This window comes from Triticum aestivum, chromosome 4A (assembly GCF_018294505.1).
Source record: "Triticum aestivum cultivar Chinese Spring chromosome 4A, IWGSC CS RefSeq v2.1, whole genome shotgun sequence".
Lineage (NCBI taxonomy): Eukaryota > Viridiplantae > Streptophyta > Magnoliopsida > Poales > Poaceae > Triticum > Triticum aestivum.
The window spans coordinates 302,204,745-302,219,021 of record NC_057803.1 but is presented as its reverse complement, the minus strand read 5'-3'; positions in this window follow the sequence as shown (position 1 = coordinate 302,219,021).

The following is a 14,277-nucleotide window of genomic DNA, read 5'->3' as shown; positions in this document are numbered from 1 at the left end:
AAACCAAGTTTGGGCCTTGCTGGAGGAGTTTTATTCAAGACGAACTGTCAAGGGGTTCCCATTATAACCGAACAGCGTAAGGAATGCAAAATCAAGGAACATAACACCGGTATGACGGAAACTAGGGCGCCAAGAGTGGAACAAAACACCAGGCATAAGGCCGAGCCTTCCACCCTTTACCAAGTATATAGATGCATTAATTATATAAGAGATATTGTGATATCCCAACAATAACCATGTTCCAACATGGAACAAACTCCAATCTTCACCTGCAACTAACAATGCTATAAGAGGGGCTGAGCAAAGTGGTAACATAGCCAAACAACTGTTTGCTAGGACAAGGTGGGTTAGAGGTTTGACATGGCAATATGGGAGGCATGATATAGCAAGTGGTAGGTATCACAGCATAGGCATAGCAATAGAGCGAGCAACTAGCAAGAAAAGATAGAAGTGATTTCGAGGGTATGGTCATCTTGCTTGAAATCCCGCAAGGAAGAAGGATGATTCCATGAAGAAGACAAATGGACGTAGTCGAACGGATCCTCACAAATGCGACGTTATCAGAACTAACCCAAAGAAGCAACACCGGAAAGAAGCAAACAACAAAGTAAACAACCATCACATACGCATGGCATGATGCACAATCAAGTATGATGCATGTCCGGTTTAACGAAGCATGGCATGGCAAAATGCTCAAACAATCCTACAAATTAAGTGGAGCTCAACATGCAACTCCGTTGCATATTGACGAAACGCCACATTCAAGTTATTTAGTTCGATCTCGTTTATGTACCCAACAATATTAAATGTTGTTAAACATGGCAAGAGGGTGAATCAAAGTAAAACTACCTATCTAGTCAAGTTTAAATGAGGCCGGAAGCAACGAACTACAATTCCGGTAAATCCCCATATGCATATATTAGGTTTGGTACTGTTCGGCCCTAAACCACATTTTATAGTTGTTAAACATGCAAAGTGATGCCACCATGTTAAACTAGGCATTTTTCTACCCCATTTACATATAAAGTTTGTTAAATTTGGAGCTACGGTTATTTAGTTATGAATTAAATCATTTTAACATGGCAATAGGCAAATTATATGCAAAGAGCATTTTAAACATTTTAAACATGGATGGAAAAGGCATATTACGAAACTAGATGAAAAACTAAGCATATTTCGTATACAAAGTTTTTACATGTGATGCTTAGTTTGTGAGATATTAAATAAATGAAAATGAGGGTCTTTTCTGTAAATCCGCGGTCTCAAGAAAAATAACTAAATTCGTAGAGAGGGAAAAAATAAACATGGGCTGAAACGGAACCGAGGTGGCCTGGGGAAGTTCCTCACATTGGGCCTCGGCCCAGAACTGTGGAGAGGGGAGGCCTGCAGGGGCGCGCAACTGGGCCTGGATCTGGAGGCAACGACGCGACCAACCGGCCTCACTGGTGCGCTCGTTCAGAGCACGAAGCAGAGGATGGAGCGGTGGCTTCGCGTGGCTTGGACTCCGGCGATGGTGCGATGAATGCCGGGGCGGCATGGATCCAGGCAGGGGACTCAAGAAGGAAGGAGGTAGTAGGCCGGCGGCAAGGCAAACGGCGACGGCGGCTCCCTACTGGTTTGCTGGTGATCGGCGGTGCGGCCGCGGTCAGGGACGAAAGGGGCTGCGGGCAACCAGACTTGTCCAGGCGGCAGGGGAGGTCGGTGACAAGCCCTGTGGCATCAAACAGCGGTGGCAGACGGGTCAGCAGCAGCGCAAGGAAAACGAGGAAGAAGAGGAGCGTGAGGCAAGGGCGAGGTGCTTGGCGGGGCGACGGACTTGGACGGTGGAGCCTAGGCGCGACGGCGTGTATGGAGAGGAGGCCACGACGTGGCACGACGTCGCAAGCACGGGAAAACCAAGGTCGAGCAGGGGTCCATAGCGCGCCCAGGGTCCCTGGTGTTCCTGTTACAGAGAGCGGAAGAATGAGAGATGGAGAGGAACGACGAAGCACCGGGAAGGAGAAGAAGAAGGGAGGCGGTGGTGCTCATCTTGCTGGCTGGTTCAGTCCCTGGCGGCGCGCCAGACGATGAGGCGAGGAGGAGGAGCACGGGGAGGATCTAGATCGAAGAAGAGTAGTGGCTAGGCGCGGAAGGAGAGTCGCAGGTGGATCAGGAGGAGATCCCGAGGTTGGGGAATGAGTGCGACGGCGGCGGTTGGGAGGATCCCAAGAAATTAGGGATTTGGTCTGAAATTAGACTAGGGGTGGACTATAAATCTACATCACAGATTAGGTTAGGGGCTATCTTGACCCTATGATCGCAATCGGACGATCGCGGATAAAATGGCTAGGGAGTCCAATTAACAAAACGGAGATGTTTTGTAGACGTTTGGGGATGATCCGGACACAACGGTAACGACTGCTCGGGTCGGGTCTGGGACAACATTCGGACGCGCGCGAGAGGAGGGCCGCGGGCTGACGAGAGAGCTTAGGCTAGGCCTGGCGGTAGGTAGTGGACTGTGCAGAAGGTCTCAGGCTGAGAGAAGAGAAGAGAGAGAGGCCTGACGACTGTTTCCGAAGACCGAAAACGTCCGACGTTAGACCGGCTATACTGCCGCTATAATTATCCGTTAGGGCATCAAACGGACTCCGAATGCGATGAAACTTGGCAGGCGGCCTACTAACAACAAAACAACACCGCACGCCAACTCTCATCCCATTCGAGAACATATCTGTCCACTTATAAAATACTATCTCGGACATGCCGCGGGCGCGTGCAAGTGTGTCTAGGCTCAGAACGGACAACGGAGAGAACAAGGAGACCGGGACGGATGCAAGTTTCGAAAACATGATGATGCAATGCGAATGATGACATGGAAAGATGCAACATGCCAGCGAATGACATGGAAACAACAGCGAATAACTGGAAGACATCTGGCGCAACGGTCTCGGGGCGTTATAACACTCCACCACTACGAAAGGATCTCGTCCCGTGATCTAGGATGGCATCGGGTAAAACGAAAGAGGAAGGGGAAGAGGTAAAACTAAGTTGCTTCTTTGACAAACGAGTGAAACCAAAGAACCTTGTGAGGTTGAACAAATTCAAGAAAAGAATACAACGAAGGTGAACAAAGTTGAAACCTCCGTTAGAGAAGAGGAACAAGGAACCTTACTAGACCCTTGTAGGTTGAAAGACATAAGAAAAGTGTTAGAATGGACAATAGGTACATGCAAGCACTCCAATTGAAAGGAGATGTACAAGGAACGATAAAGATCAATTACGATAACACTTCGGTTGGAAAAGGAAGGCATAGAATATGATCTTGACAAGAAGAGAGGATACTTGATGAAATCAACAACACACTGTCTTCGGAACTATTGAAAGAATGGCACAAAGGGTAAGAAAGGTTTCAGACATCACTCCGGTTGAGAAGGAAGGCAAAATTTGATAAGATGAGAGAGCTCGAAACAAAACATGACACTCCGGTTGAATGGATAAGCAAAGAAAAGAACATGATCTTCACAATACGAGATGATGAGTGAAGAGAGCATCATCACAATGCCTCCGGAAGAAATGAAAGAATGCAAAGAAAAGAACGGAGAAGAAAAACAACATGTTCTACCTCAAATGAATTTGAGAGAGCATCCTTAAAAAGAAGGATTGAATGGAGTTGTTGGGAAATCAACAACGAAAAGAACAGGCTTGTTGAGGGCTTATGGAAAACATCTCAAGAACTTGAGGTGAAAAACTGCCACCAATGAAAACAATTGCTTGCTTGAGAGCGACGGAGAGATGAAAGCATCTTTCATCGTGAGAATAGGAGGAAACTTGGATTATTGATAAGCACCCCAATAGCAACATTCCTTAGGGAAGGTTTTAGGTGAAATTTAATCCAAGATAACTCCAATGAAGAGATTGATGGATTTAAGATACCTCATTCTTTTGAATGAAGAATGATATATTACAACCTCAAAAGATAAGGGAGAACAATTGTACTCCGGATTGCAAGATGAAGAAAACTTGAGCTCCTCTGAAAAGAATCTCGATGAACAATTCAAGAAGGAATTAAATCCTTGATGAACCATCATGTAGAACCTTCATGAAGAACTCCGGTAACAAAATGATGATCAAAAGGAAGTGAAGGATGAAAAGAATAATATTGAAGCCTTGCAATGATTAGATGAAGCTTTGAAATGATATAATTGAGAGATCTTGGAACTCCGGGAAAGAAAAGATAAAGCATCTCGCACCGAGAATGTGATATGATGAACCACTCCGGAAAGCAGGAATTGAATTTTCTTGATGAAACAAGAATAAGAATTACATTATGCTTATCCCTCACCAATTAAATTGATGACAAACAATGGATTTGGCATACTACTCATTCTCGAAGAAAGAATTAAGATAGCTATATCGCAAACTTGGGAAGGTCTTCAACAAGCCACTGGTAGAATTGAAACAGCGAATGAATTGATATGATAACGAAGGAAGAAGAGTCTTGGAAGAACCACAGTAAGAATTGAAAATGAATGAAGAAAAGATAAAGAAACACCGGGTAGAATTAGAAAACGAATGACGATACTTGACGGAATTTGATACATGAGAACTAAGAGATCACGAACTGATTAGAGGATATTTGAACGATGCACCAGTAAGATTTAGAGAATGATAACTGAAGCTGAGAATGAATAATCCTGAAATGATGGGCTCCGAAGAATCAAACTGAAAAGACTCCTGAATTGCTTGGGATGGGTGAAAAAAATTCTCACGATCGAAAACAATTTTGAGAGGATGGCAACAAGCTAGAATGACGAATCTTTGAGAGAACGGATAAGTCTTGGAAGAAAACTCTTCCTCGGTCTTCAAATGTTGAGAATGATGACGAGAACCACCACTGAGAATTTTGAGGCACTCCGGAATGAAAATTGGAAAGGTTGAGCCAACGATGAAAAGAATTTGAAAGATCTTGGGGAAAGACATTTGACTGATGATAATTCATACTTACGTCAAACTTCAAAAGAATTTAGGATAGCTCCGGGAAAATAAGAAGAGTCAGGTAAGATCCTGGAAAAAGACCTGTGGGTTAGGGCCCACTCAAAAGATACACCGTTGAATGATTACTTGAAAAGAGAGATTGCACCAGTTGAACTAAATGGCTTGAATAAGATAACAACCTCGAAATAGGTTGAACGGATCTTGAATGACAAGACGAGCCTTCTGAGATATCTTCAGCACTCCCAAACAAATGAATAGCGGGAAGTGCATGATTAAGAGGTTTACCGGCATGAGAAGTCATCTGAAACAAGGAAAGGAATATGAACAACACGGAAGGCTTGAATTTAATCCACCGGAGAAGAAAAAGAACGAAGAATGATGAACTTGAAGATCCATTAGAATCTTCCTAAGAATCACCGGATAAGAACATAGAAAGAAAAGAATGAAGAGACTTCACATGAATAAAATGGATTCGTGATTAAGAAATCCAAGTCCTCGAAGAAAAAGGGTGGGAGGGTGGGAAAACAAAGGCAGCTTGGGACGAATGAAACAAACAACATTGAGAAGACTAAGAGTAGATCTTGCGGATGTTGAAAATGATCAGATCCACTTGACGAGAAGCACGCCGGTTGGAAAGAATTGACATGACAACCTCGATGATCAAGAAGGATTAGTATTCACATAGAAACATAAGAACACCACTTAGGCAAGGTATGGAATCAACATTTGACTTTGAAGCAACTCGAATACCCCAAAGGAAAACAAAAACAAAGGATTGGCATGCAGAATAAGCCGGAACAAACATATGATAGAGATTTCATCCGAAGTTTTTGTGGTGGGGCCCACACGGGCTCGATTGTACAATACCATCATGTACAAGGCAGTGCACATGACATACGAAGCGTCCCTGAGTCAGCATAGCCAAGGACTCTTTAAGACACAACGAGACCACTGTAAAACCAACCGTGGATAGGTGGACCACTAGACGTCGAACCCCAATTTCACCTCATACATCTGTCGGAAAGATATCCTAGGATCTACTTGAATTCCCACTTATCAACTCCTGAAACTTTCTGGTTATGCAATCAGGTGTTGGGGATATAGGGGAAGCATAATTTCTCACCCAAAACTAGCAAATCCTACATCCAGTTGTATCCATCCTTCAACACATAACCAAGAAACCTTTGGAAATCATTTACCTCAACCTTCGAAAAGCATCCGTCATACGAGTTATGGCAATACTCCCGAACTCCTGCCCAAGTAATGGGTGGCGTCGAGGTTATCTCACCAACAACTGCATAAAAGAGATTTTCGATGTCGGCGAAACTCAGGTATTCCAGAACTGCAACGATAAAATTGTGACGACAACACCTCAGAGCTCAACTCCCCAGGACACTACCACAACCCCTAAATGTCAGGAGGCACCAAGAACAATGTTCTCATCACAAAACCATTAGAACGATTCCAAGATACCCTCGTGATCCTAAATTTTTTTTGTGAAATTTGAGAGGAGAAGAGTCAAAACTCTACGTCAGGATGCCTCACCAGAGCGACGAAGGGACGGAGGAGTACAAAGAATCCTACTCTTCGGTATATATAATCCTAAAAGACTCAAAACATTTTTCTAGACTCAACAACACCAACGATTCGATCAAGCAGGGGTCTCCTAAGTCGGGGAAGGCTCTGATTACCATCTTGTAGCGCCCTCGATGCGGCTATATCTCCCACGTGTCGAAGCACGACTTAGAGGCATAACCACATTGAAAGCAACATCGCAAGTGAGGTAATATTCACACAATCCATGAAATACATAAGGGAAAGAGATACATAGTTGGCTTACAATCGCCACTTCACACAATACATGAATAAAACATTACATCATCCAGATACAAACAAGGTCCGACTACGGAACCCAAAATAAAAGAAGACTACCCCAAGTGCCACACAGATCCCCGACCGTCGTAACTGGGCTCCACTACTAATCAACTAGAAACGGAACAACATAACGAACACGATCTTCATCGAGCTCCTCCTTGAGCTCGGTTGCGTCACCTGCATGGTTTCATCGGCACCTGCAAGCTGGTTTTGGAAGTATCTGTGAGTCACGGGGACTCAACAATCTCACATCCTCGCGATCAAGACTATTTAAGCTTATGGGTAGGGAAAAGGTATGAGGTGGAGCTGTAGCAAGCACTAGCATATATGGTGGCTAACATACGCAAATGAGAGCGAGAAGAGAAAGGCAAAGCACGTTCGAGAATCTATGATCAAGAAGTGATCCTAGAACAACCTACGTCAAGCATAACTCCAACACCGTGTTCACTTCCCGGACTCCGCCGGAAAGAGACCATCATGGTTACACACGTGGTTGATGCATTTTACTTAAGTTATGTTCCAGGTTTTCTACAACCGGACATTAACAAATTCCCATTTGCCCATAACCACGGGCACGGATTTCGAAAGTTCAAATCCCTGCAGGGGTGTCCAAATTTAGCCCATCACAAGCTCTCATAGTCAACGAAGGATATTCCTTCTCCCAGGACGGCCCGATCAGACTCGGAATCCCGGTTACAAGACATCTCGACAATGGTAAAACTAAACCAGCAAAGCCACCCGATGCGCCCACAATCCCGATAGGAGTTGCACATATCTCGTTCTCAGGGCAACACCGGATGAGACATTCTACGAGTAAAACCAACCCTCAAGTTTCCCCGAGGTGGCCCCACAGTCTACTCAGTTCGGACCAACACTTAGAGAAGCACTGGCCCGGGGGGGGGGGGTTAAAATAAAGATGACCCTTGAGTCTGCAGAACCAAAGGGATGGTGGTAGGTTGTTAGTGCAAATGGTAAAACCAAGGTTGGGCCTTACTGCAGGAGTTTTATTCAAGGCGAACTGTCAAGGGTTCCCATTATAACCCAACTGCGTAAGGAACGCAAAATCAAGGAACATAACACCAGTATGACGGAAACTAGGGCGGCAAGAGTGGAACAAAACACCAGGCATAAGGCCGAGCTTTCCACCCTTTACCAAGTATATAGATGCATTAATTAAATAAGAGATACTGTGATATCCCAACAATAACCATGTTCCAACATGGAACAAACTCCAATCTTCACCTGCAACTAACAATGCTATAAGAGGGGCTGAGCAAAGTGGTAACATAGCCAAACAACTGTTTGCTAGGACAAGGTGGGTTAGAGGTTTGACATGGCAATATGGGAGGCATGATATAGCAAGTGGTAGGTATCGCAGCATAGGCATAGCAATAGAGCGAGCAACTAGCAAGAAAAGATAGAAGTGATTTCGAGGGTATGGTCATCTTGCTTGAAATCCCGCAAGGAAGAAGGACGATTCCATGAAGAAGACAAACGGACGTAGTCGAACGGATCCTCACAAACGCGACGTTATCAGAACTAACCCAAAGAAGCAACACTGGAAAGAAGCAAACAACAAAGTAAACAACCATCACATACGCATGGCATGATGCACAATCAAGTATGATGCATGTCCGGTTTAACGAAGCATGGCATGGAAAAATGCACAAACAATCCTACAAATTAAGTGGAGCTCAACATGCAACTCCGTTGCATATTGACGAAACGCCACATTCAAGTTATTTAGTTCGATCTCATTTATGTACCCAACAATATTAAATGTTGTTAAACATGGCAAGAGGGTGAATCAAAGTAAAACTACCTACCTAGTCAAGTTAAAATGAGGCCGGAAGCAACGAACTACAATTCCGGTAAATCCCCATATGCATATATTAGGTTTGGTACTGTTCTTCCCTAAACCATATTTTATAGTTGTTAAACATGCAAAGTGATGCCACCATGTTAAACTAGCCATTTTTCTACCCCATTTACATATAAAGTTTGTTAAATTTGGAGCTACGGTTATTTAGTTATGAATTAAATCATTTTAACATGGCAATAGGCAAATTATATACAAAGAGCATCTTAAACATTTTAAACATGGATGGAAAAGGCATATTATGAAACTAGATGAAAAACTAAGCATATTTCGTATACAAAGTTTTTACATGTGATGCTTAGTTTGCGAGATATTAAATAAATGAAAATGAGGGTCTTTTCTGTAAATCCGCGGTCTCAAGAAAAATAACTAAATTCGCAGAGAGGGAAAAAATAAACATGGGCTGAAACGGAACCGAGGTGGCCTGGGGAAGTTCCTCACATTGGGCCTCGGCCCGGAACTGTGGAGAGGGGAGGCCTGCAGGGGCGCGCAACTGGGCCTGGATCTGGAGGCAACGACGCGACCAACCAGCCTCGCTGGTGCGCTAGTTCAGAGAACGAAGCAGAGGATGGAGCGGTGGCTTCGCGCGGCTTGGACTCCGGCAATGGTGCGATAAAGGCCGGGGCGGCATGGATCCAGGCAGGGGACTCAAGGAGGAAGGAGGTAGCAGGTCGGCGACAAGGCAAACGGCGACGGCGGCTCCCTGCTGGTTTGCTGGTGATCGGCGGTGCGGCCGCGGTCAGGGACGAAAGGGGCTGCGGGCAACCAGACTTGTCCAGGCGGCAGGGGAGGTTAGTGACGAGCCCTGTGGCATCAAACAGCAGCGGCAGACGGGTCAGCAGCAGTGCAAGGAAAACGAGGAAGAAGAGGAGCGCGAGGCAAGGGTGAGGTGCTTGGCAGGGCGACGGACTTGGACGGTGGAGCCTGGGCACGGCGGCGTGTACGGAGAGGTGGCCACGACGAGGCACAACGGTGCAAGCACGGGAAAACCAAGGTCGAGCAGGGTCCATAGCGCACGCGGGGTCCCTAGTGTTCCTGTTACAGAGAGCAGTGGGAAGCACCGGGAAGGAGAAGAAGAAGGGAGGCGGTGGTGCTCATCCTGCTGGCTGGTTCGGTCCATGACGGCGGCACTGGACGATGAGGTGAGGAGGAGGAGCACAGGGAGGATCTGGATCGAAGAATAGTAGTGGCTGGGCGCAGAAGGAGAGGCGCAGGTGGATCGGGAGGAGATCCCGAGGTTGGGGAATGAGTGCGGCGGCGGCGGCTGGGAGGATCCCTAGAAATTTTGGATTTGGTCTGAAATTAGACTAGGGGTGGACTATAAATATACATCACGGATTAGGTTAGGGGCTATCTCGACCCTACGATCGCAATCGGACGATCGTGGATAAAATAGCTAGGGAGTCCAATTAACAAAACGGAGATGTTTTTGAGAAGTTTGGGGATGATCTGGACACAACGATAACGACTGCTCGGGTCGGGTCCGGGACAACTTTCGGACGCGCGCGAGAGGAGGGCCGCGGGCTAATGAGAGAGCTTAGTCTAGGCCTGGCGGTTGGTAGTGGACTGTGCAGAAGGTCTCAGGCTGAGAGAAGAGAAGAGAGAGAGGCCCGGCGACTGTTTCCGGAGACCGAAAACGTCCGACGTTAGACCGGCTATACTGCCGGTATAGTTATCCGTTAGGGCATCAAACGGACTCTGAATGCAATGAAACTTGGCAGGCAACCTACTAACAACAAAATAACACTGCACGCCAACTCTCATCCCATTCAGAGAACATTTTCCGGCCACTTATAAAATACTATCTCGGACATGCCGCGGGTGCGTTCAAGTGTGTCTGGGCTCAGAACGGACAATGGAGAGAACAAGGAGACCGGGACGGATGCAAGTTTCGAAAACATGATGATGCAATGCGAATGATGACATGGAAAGATGCAACACGCAAGCAAATGACATGGCAACAACAGCGAATAACTGGAAGACACCTAGCGCAATGGTCTCAGGGTGTTACACTAGCCCTCATGTTTGGATACTTTGGGGCTATTTGACACCAAACTATCTCAAACCCATGGATCCAAACAGGGCCTATGTTCTCCATGCTTAATTACACATCAGCAAACTAGCTTGTGGTTCGACTGCTTTTTGTTCGTTTTACCCTACATTTTTCGAGCATCTGTTCATTACTTTTTTGTGCGTTCTTGATCTTTCCAAGTTGCATGACTAATTTGATGCTCCTATTCATTATGGAGCTGCCAACCACATAAAGCAAAATATTTGTTGTTTTGGGGCTGGCACCTCGAACAAGCTTACAAATAGAGTGAAGCACATATATTGTCGTATACGCACACACCCTTCTTTCATTAGTTTAGAATAACCATTGATGATCAATTCGAACCAGTGCATGTGATTAAATTAATTTTACCTAAATAGAGGGGGGGATGAATAAACAACATCGACTAGATTTGCAACCATGGGATGCTGATGATATCTTCAAAGAACGTTGCAACAGCAGCGAGGCTTCACTGCACCACATGGTAAGCCAGTCTGTTTTAGTACATGCAAAATGTAATGCGTGTGGGCTGCTTTCTGGGCTTTGGCCCTCAACTTGTAATCCTACAGAATTACAAATAGTTCAATTGTCTGCTTTGTTGTATTGCTTGATTCGAATGTGTAAGTGCATCTAGTGCCACCCCTAGTTGGTTTTGGAGTATTGATGACAAACCTAGTTGAGGGACTGTGTTTGTGAGAATTGCAGGATAACACAGGTAGAAGTCCCTCATTGATTCGGTTTTCCTACCAGAGATGACCCCTAAAAATGTATGAATACATTGAAGTCAAAGGTGGTATGTGAAGACATTCACATTGAAGACTATGACAAGAGAAGACATCACGTGAAGACTATGGAGCGCGAAGACTTAGCAGTTTCATCGTTCTGTGTTTTTCTTTGTTGAGTCATAGGAACCACCGCACTGTTAAGTGGAGTCCAAGTGAACCAGTCAGAATGACTGAAGTTATGCTTAACCACAATCCTATGTCTTCGAGTGAAGACTATGAGAGCAAATCTTGTCCAGAGTTGGATAAGTCAGCTTTGCTTGTAGCCTAAGTAAAGTTGCCGTGTGTGTTTGAAATCTGACCGTTGGAACACGTGTCAGTTCCTTAGTGACCGAGGGTCATTTCGGACAAATCAGGTCGGGTTGCCTAGTGGCTATAAATAGCCCACCCCCTACAACCATAAACGGTTGGCTGCTCCGAGTTAGTGTACGGCTTTTGTCGTTTGAGAGCAACCCACCTCGAAGCCTTTGAGAGAGAATTCCTTGCGAGGATAAAGCCCTAACCACCCAGAGCCAAAGAGAGTTAGGCATCACTGAAGTCTTCCTGTCTGTGTGATCTGAAGACTTATTACACTTGAGGACTGTGAATCCTCCAGCCAGTTAGGCGTCGCGTTCTGAGCATCCAAGAGTCATTGTGGATAGCCGGTGAACGAAGTCTGTGAAGGTTTGGAAGTCTACCTTGAAGACTTACCAGAGTGATTGGGCAAGGACTGGGTGTCCTTAGCTCAAGGGGAATAAGGTGAAGACGCGGTCTTCTGAGTTGAATCTCAGCCTCCCTAACCAGACGTACAGTTATCACAGCAACTGGAACTGGTCCAACAAATCATTGTCTTCAACGAGTCACTGGTTTCATCCTTCCCATTCCTTTACTTACTGTTGGCCCTGGTGAAGTCATTGCATGATTGCATTATCTTTTGTCTTCATTGAGTGACTGCTTGTTCTGATTGGCTTCACTATATCTTCCTACCTGATCTTTACTGCCTAGCTGCTATTAGTCATTGTGCTTTCACTTCATTGAATACTTGACAATGGTTTGCCTAGTGTAGTCTACCTTCCGCTGCATGGTAATAGGTTTATTTCTATCGTTTGTCTTCGAAACATCCATGTTTTGAAGACTTTCATAAAAATCGCCTATTCACCCCCTTCTAGTCAATCAGTAGCACTTTCAATTGGTATCAGAGCAAGGTACTCCCTCTTTCTGTGTGATTCGGTTTAACCACCTGGAGTTTTAGCTATGTCGACTGCAGGGATAATCAAAGTCCCCGTTGCGTGCCCACTCTTCGATGGAACTGAATATCCCTACTGGAAGAATAAGATGCGCATGCATCTTGAAGCCATTGATGTCGACCTATGGTATGTCGTCAAGAAAGGCGTTCCCAAGGCTGGTGAAGGTGTCACCGCTGCTGATGTCAAGAAGTTCGTTCAACTGGACTCCACTGCCAAGAACATCATCTATGGTCATCTTACCAAAGGACAGTATGGCCATGTGAGTGCTTTGGAAACATCTAAGCTAGTCTGGGACTGGCTCTCCAAGGTCAACGAAGGCGTCTCAACCCAGAGAGATCAGAGAATCAGTGTCCTTCGCAACCTCTTCAACCGCTTCAAGAGAAATGACAATGAGAATGTTCAGCTCACGTTTGATCGACTCACTGACATCACAAATGAGCTTCAAGCCCTCGACGCCACTGAGATCACCAAGCATGAAGTCGTCAAGACACTCCTGAGATCACTTGACAGCTCGTTTGACACCCTAGCCCTGATGATTCAAGAACGTCCTGACTTCAAAACACTCGATCCGTCTAACATACTTGAGAGGCTCAACACACACGAGTTTCAGCTTTCTGAGAAAAGAGACATCTACGGTCCCAACTATGGGCGAACTCGTGCCTTGAAGGCAAAAGCTGTCTCCTCATCTGAAGAAGAGTCTAACAGCAGTTCTGATGATCCTGAAGACATTGGAAAGGAGCTTGCTATGCTTGTGAAGAAGTTCCAAAAATTCACCAAGAAGAAAGGCTTCAGAAAGTCCACACGATCAAGCTCAAGGAATGATGAAGCTTCTGCTCATGACTACAAGAAGAGAACATGCCACAAGTGCAAGAAACCTGGCCACTACATCTCTGAGTGTCCGCAGTGGGAAAATGAGAACAAGAAGAAAAAGAAGAGCAAGGAGTATGATTCTGACAACAAGAAGAAGAAGAAATACTCAAAGTCTTCTTCCAAGTCCTCCTCAAAGTCTTCATCACATAAGAAGAGCTCATCTGGCAAGGCACGTGCGTTTGTTGGCAAGGAAATGGATTCAGAGGAGGATTCCGCTTCTGAGGAGGCGGAGGTGGAGTCTGAGGAGGAGTCCAATTCTGGCGTTGTGAGTCTGGCTACGGCATACGTTGCCAAGTCCATCTTCAACACTGAAGACAATGACTCCGTGACCGACACCGATGCAAATGACAAGGACTACTCCGCTCCTACCTACTGCTTCATGGCACGCGGTGCCAAGGTAAACACACGCACTACTCACTATCAAACTTCCAGTGAAGATGACTTTGATTGTGGTTCCAAACCCAGCTACAAAACACTTGCTAAAATTGCAACTGAACAACAGAAAACTATGGAACATATTCAAAAACTGTTAGACAAAAGCGATGACCTGTTAGACGCTGAAATGACTCGATTTCAGTCCTTAATTGAAGACATAAAAAATCTTCACATTAAGTATGAGGA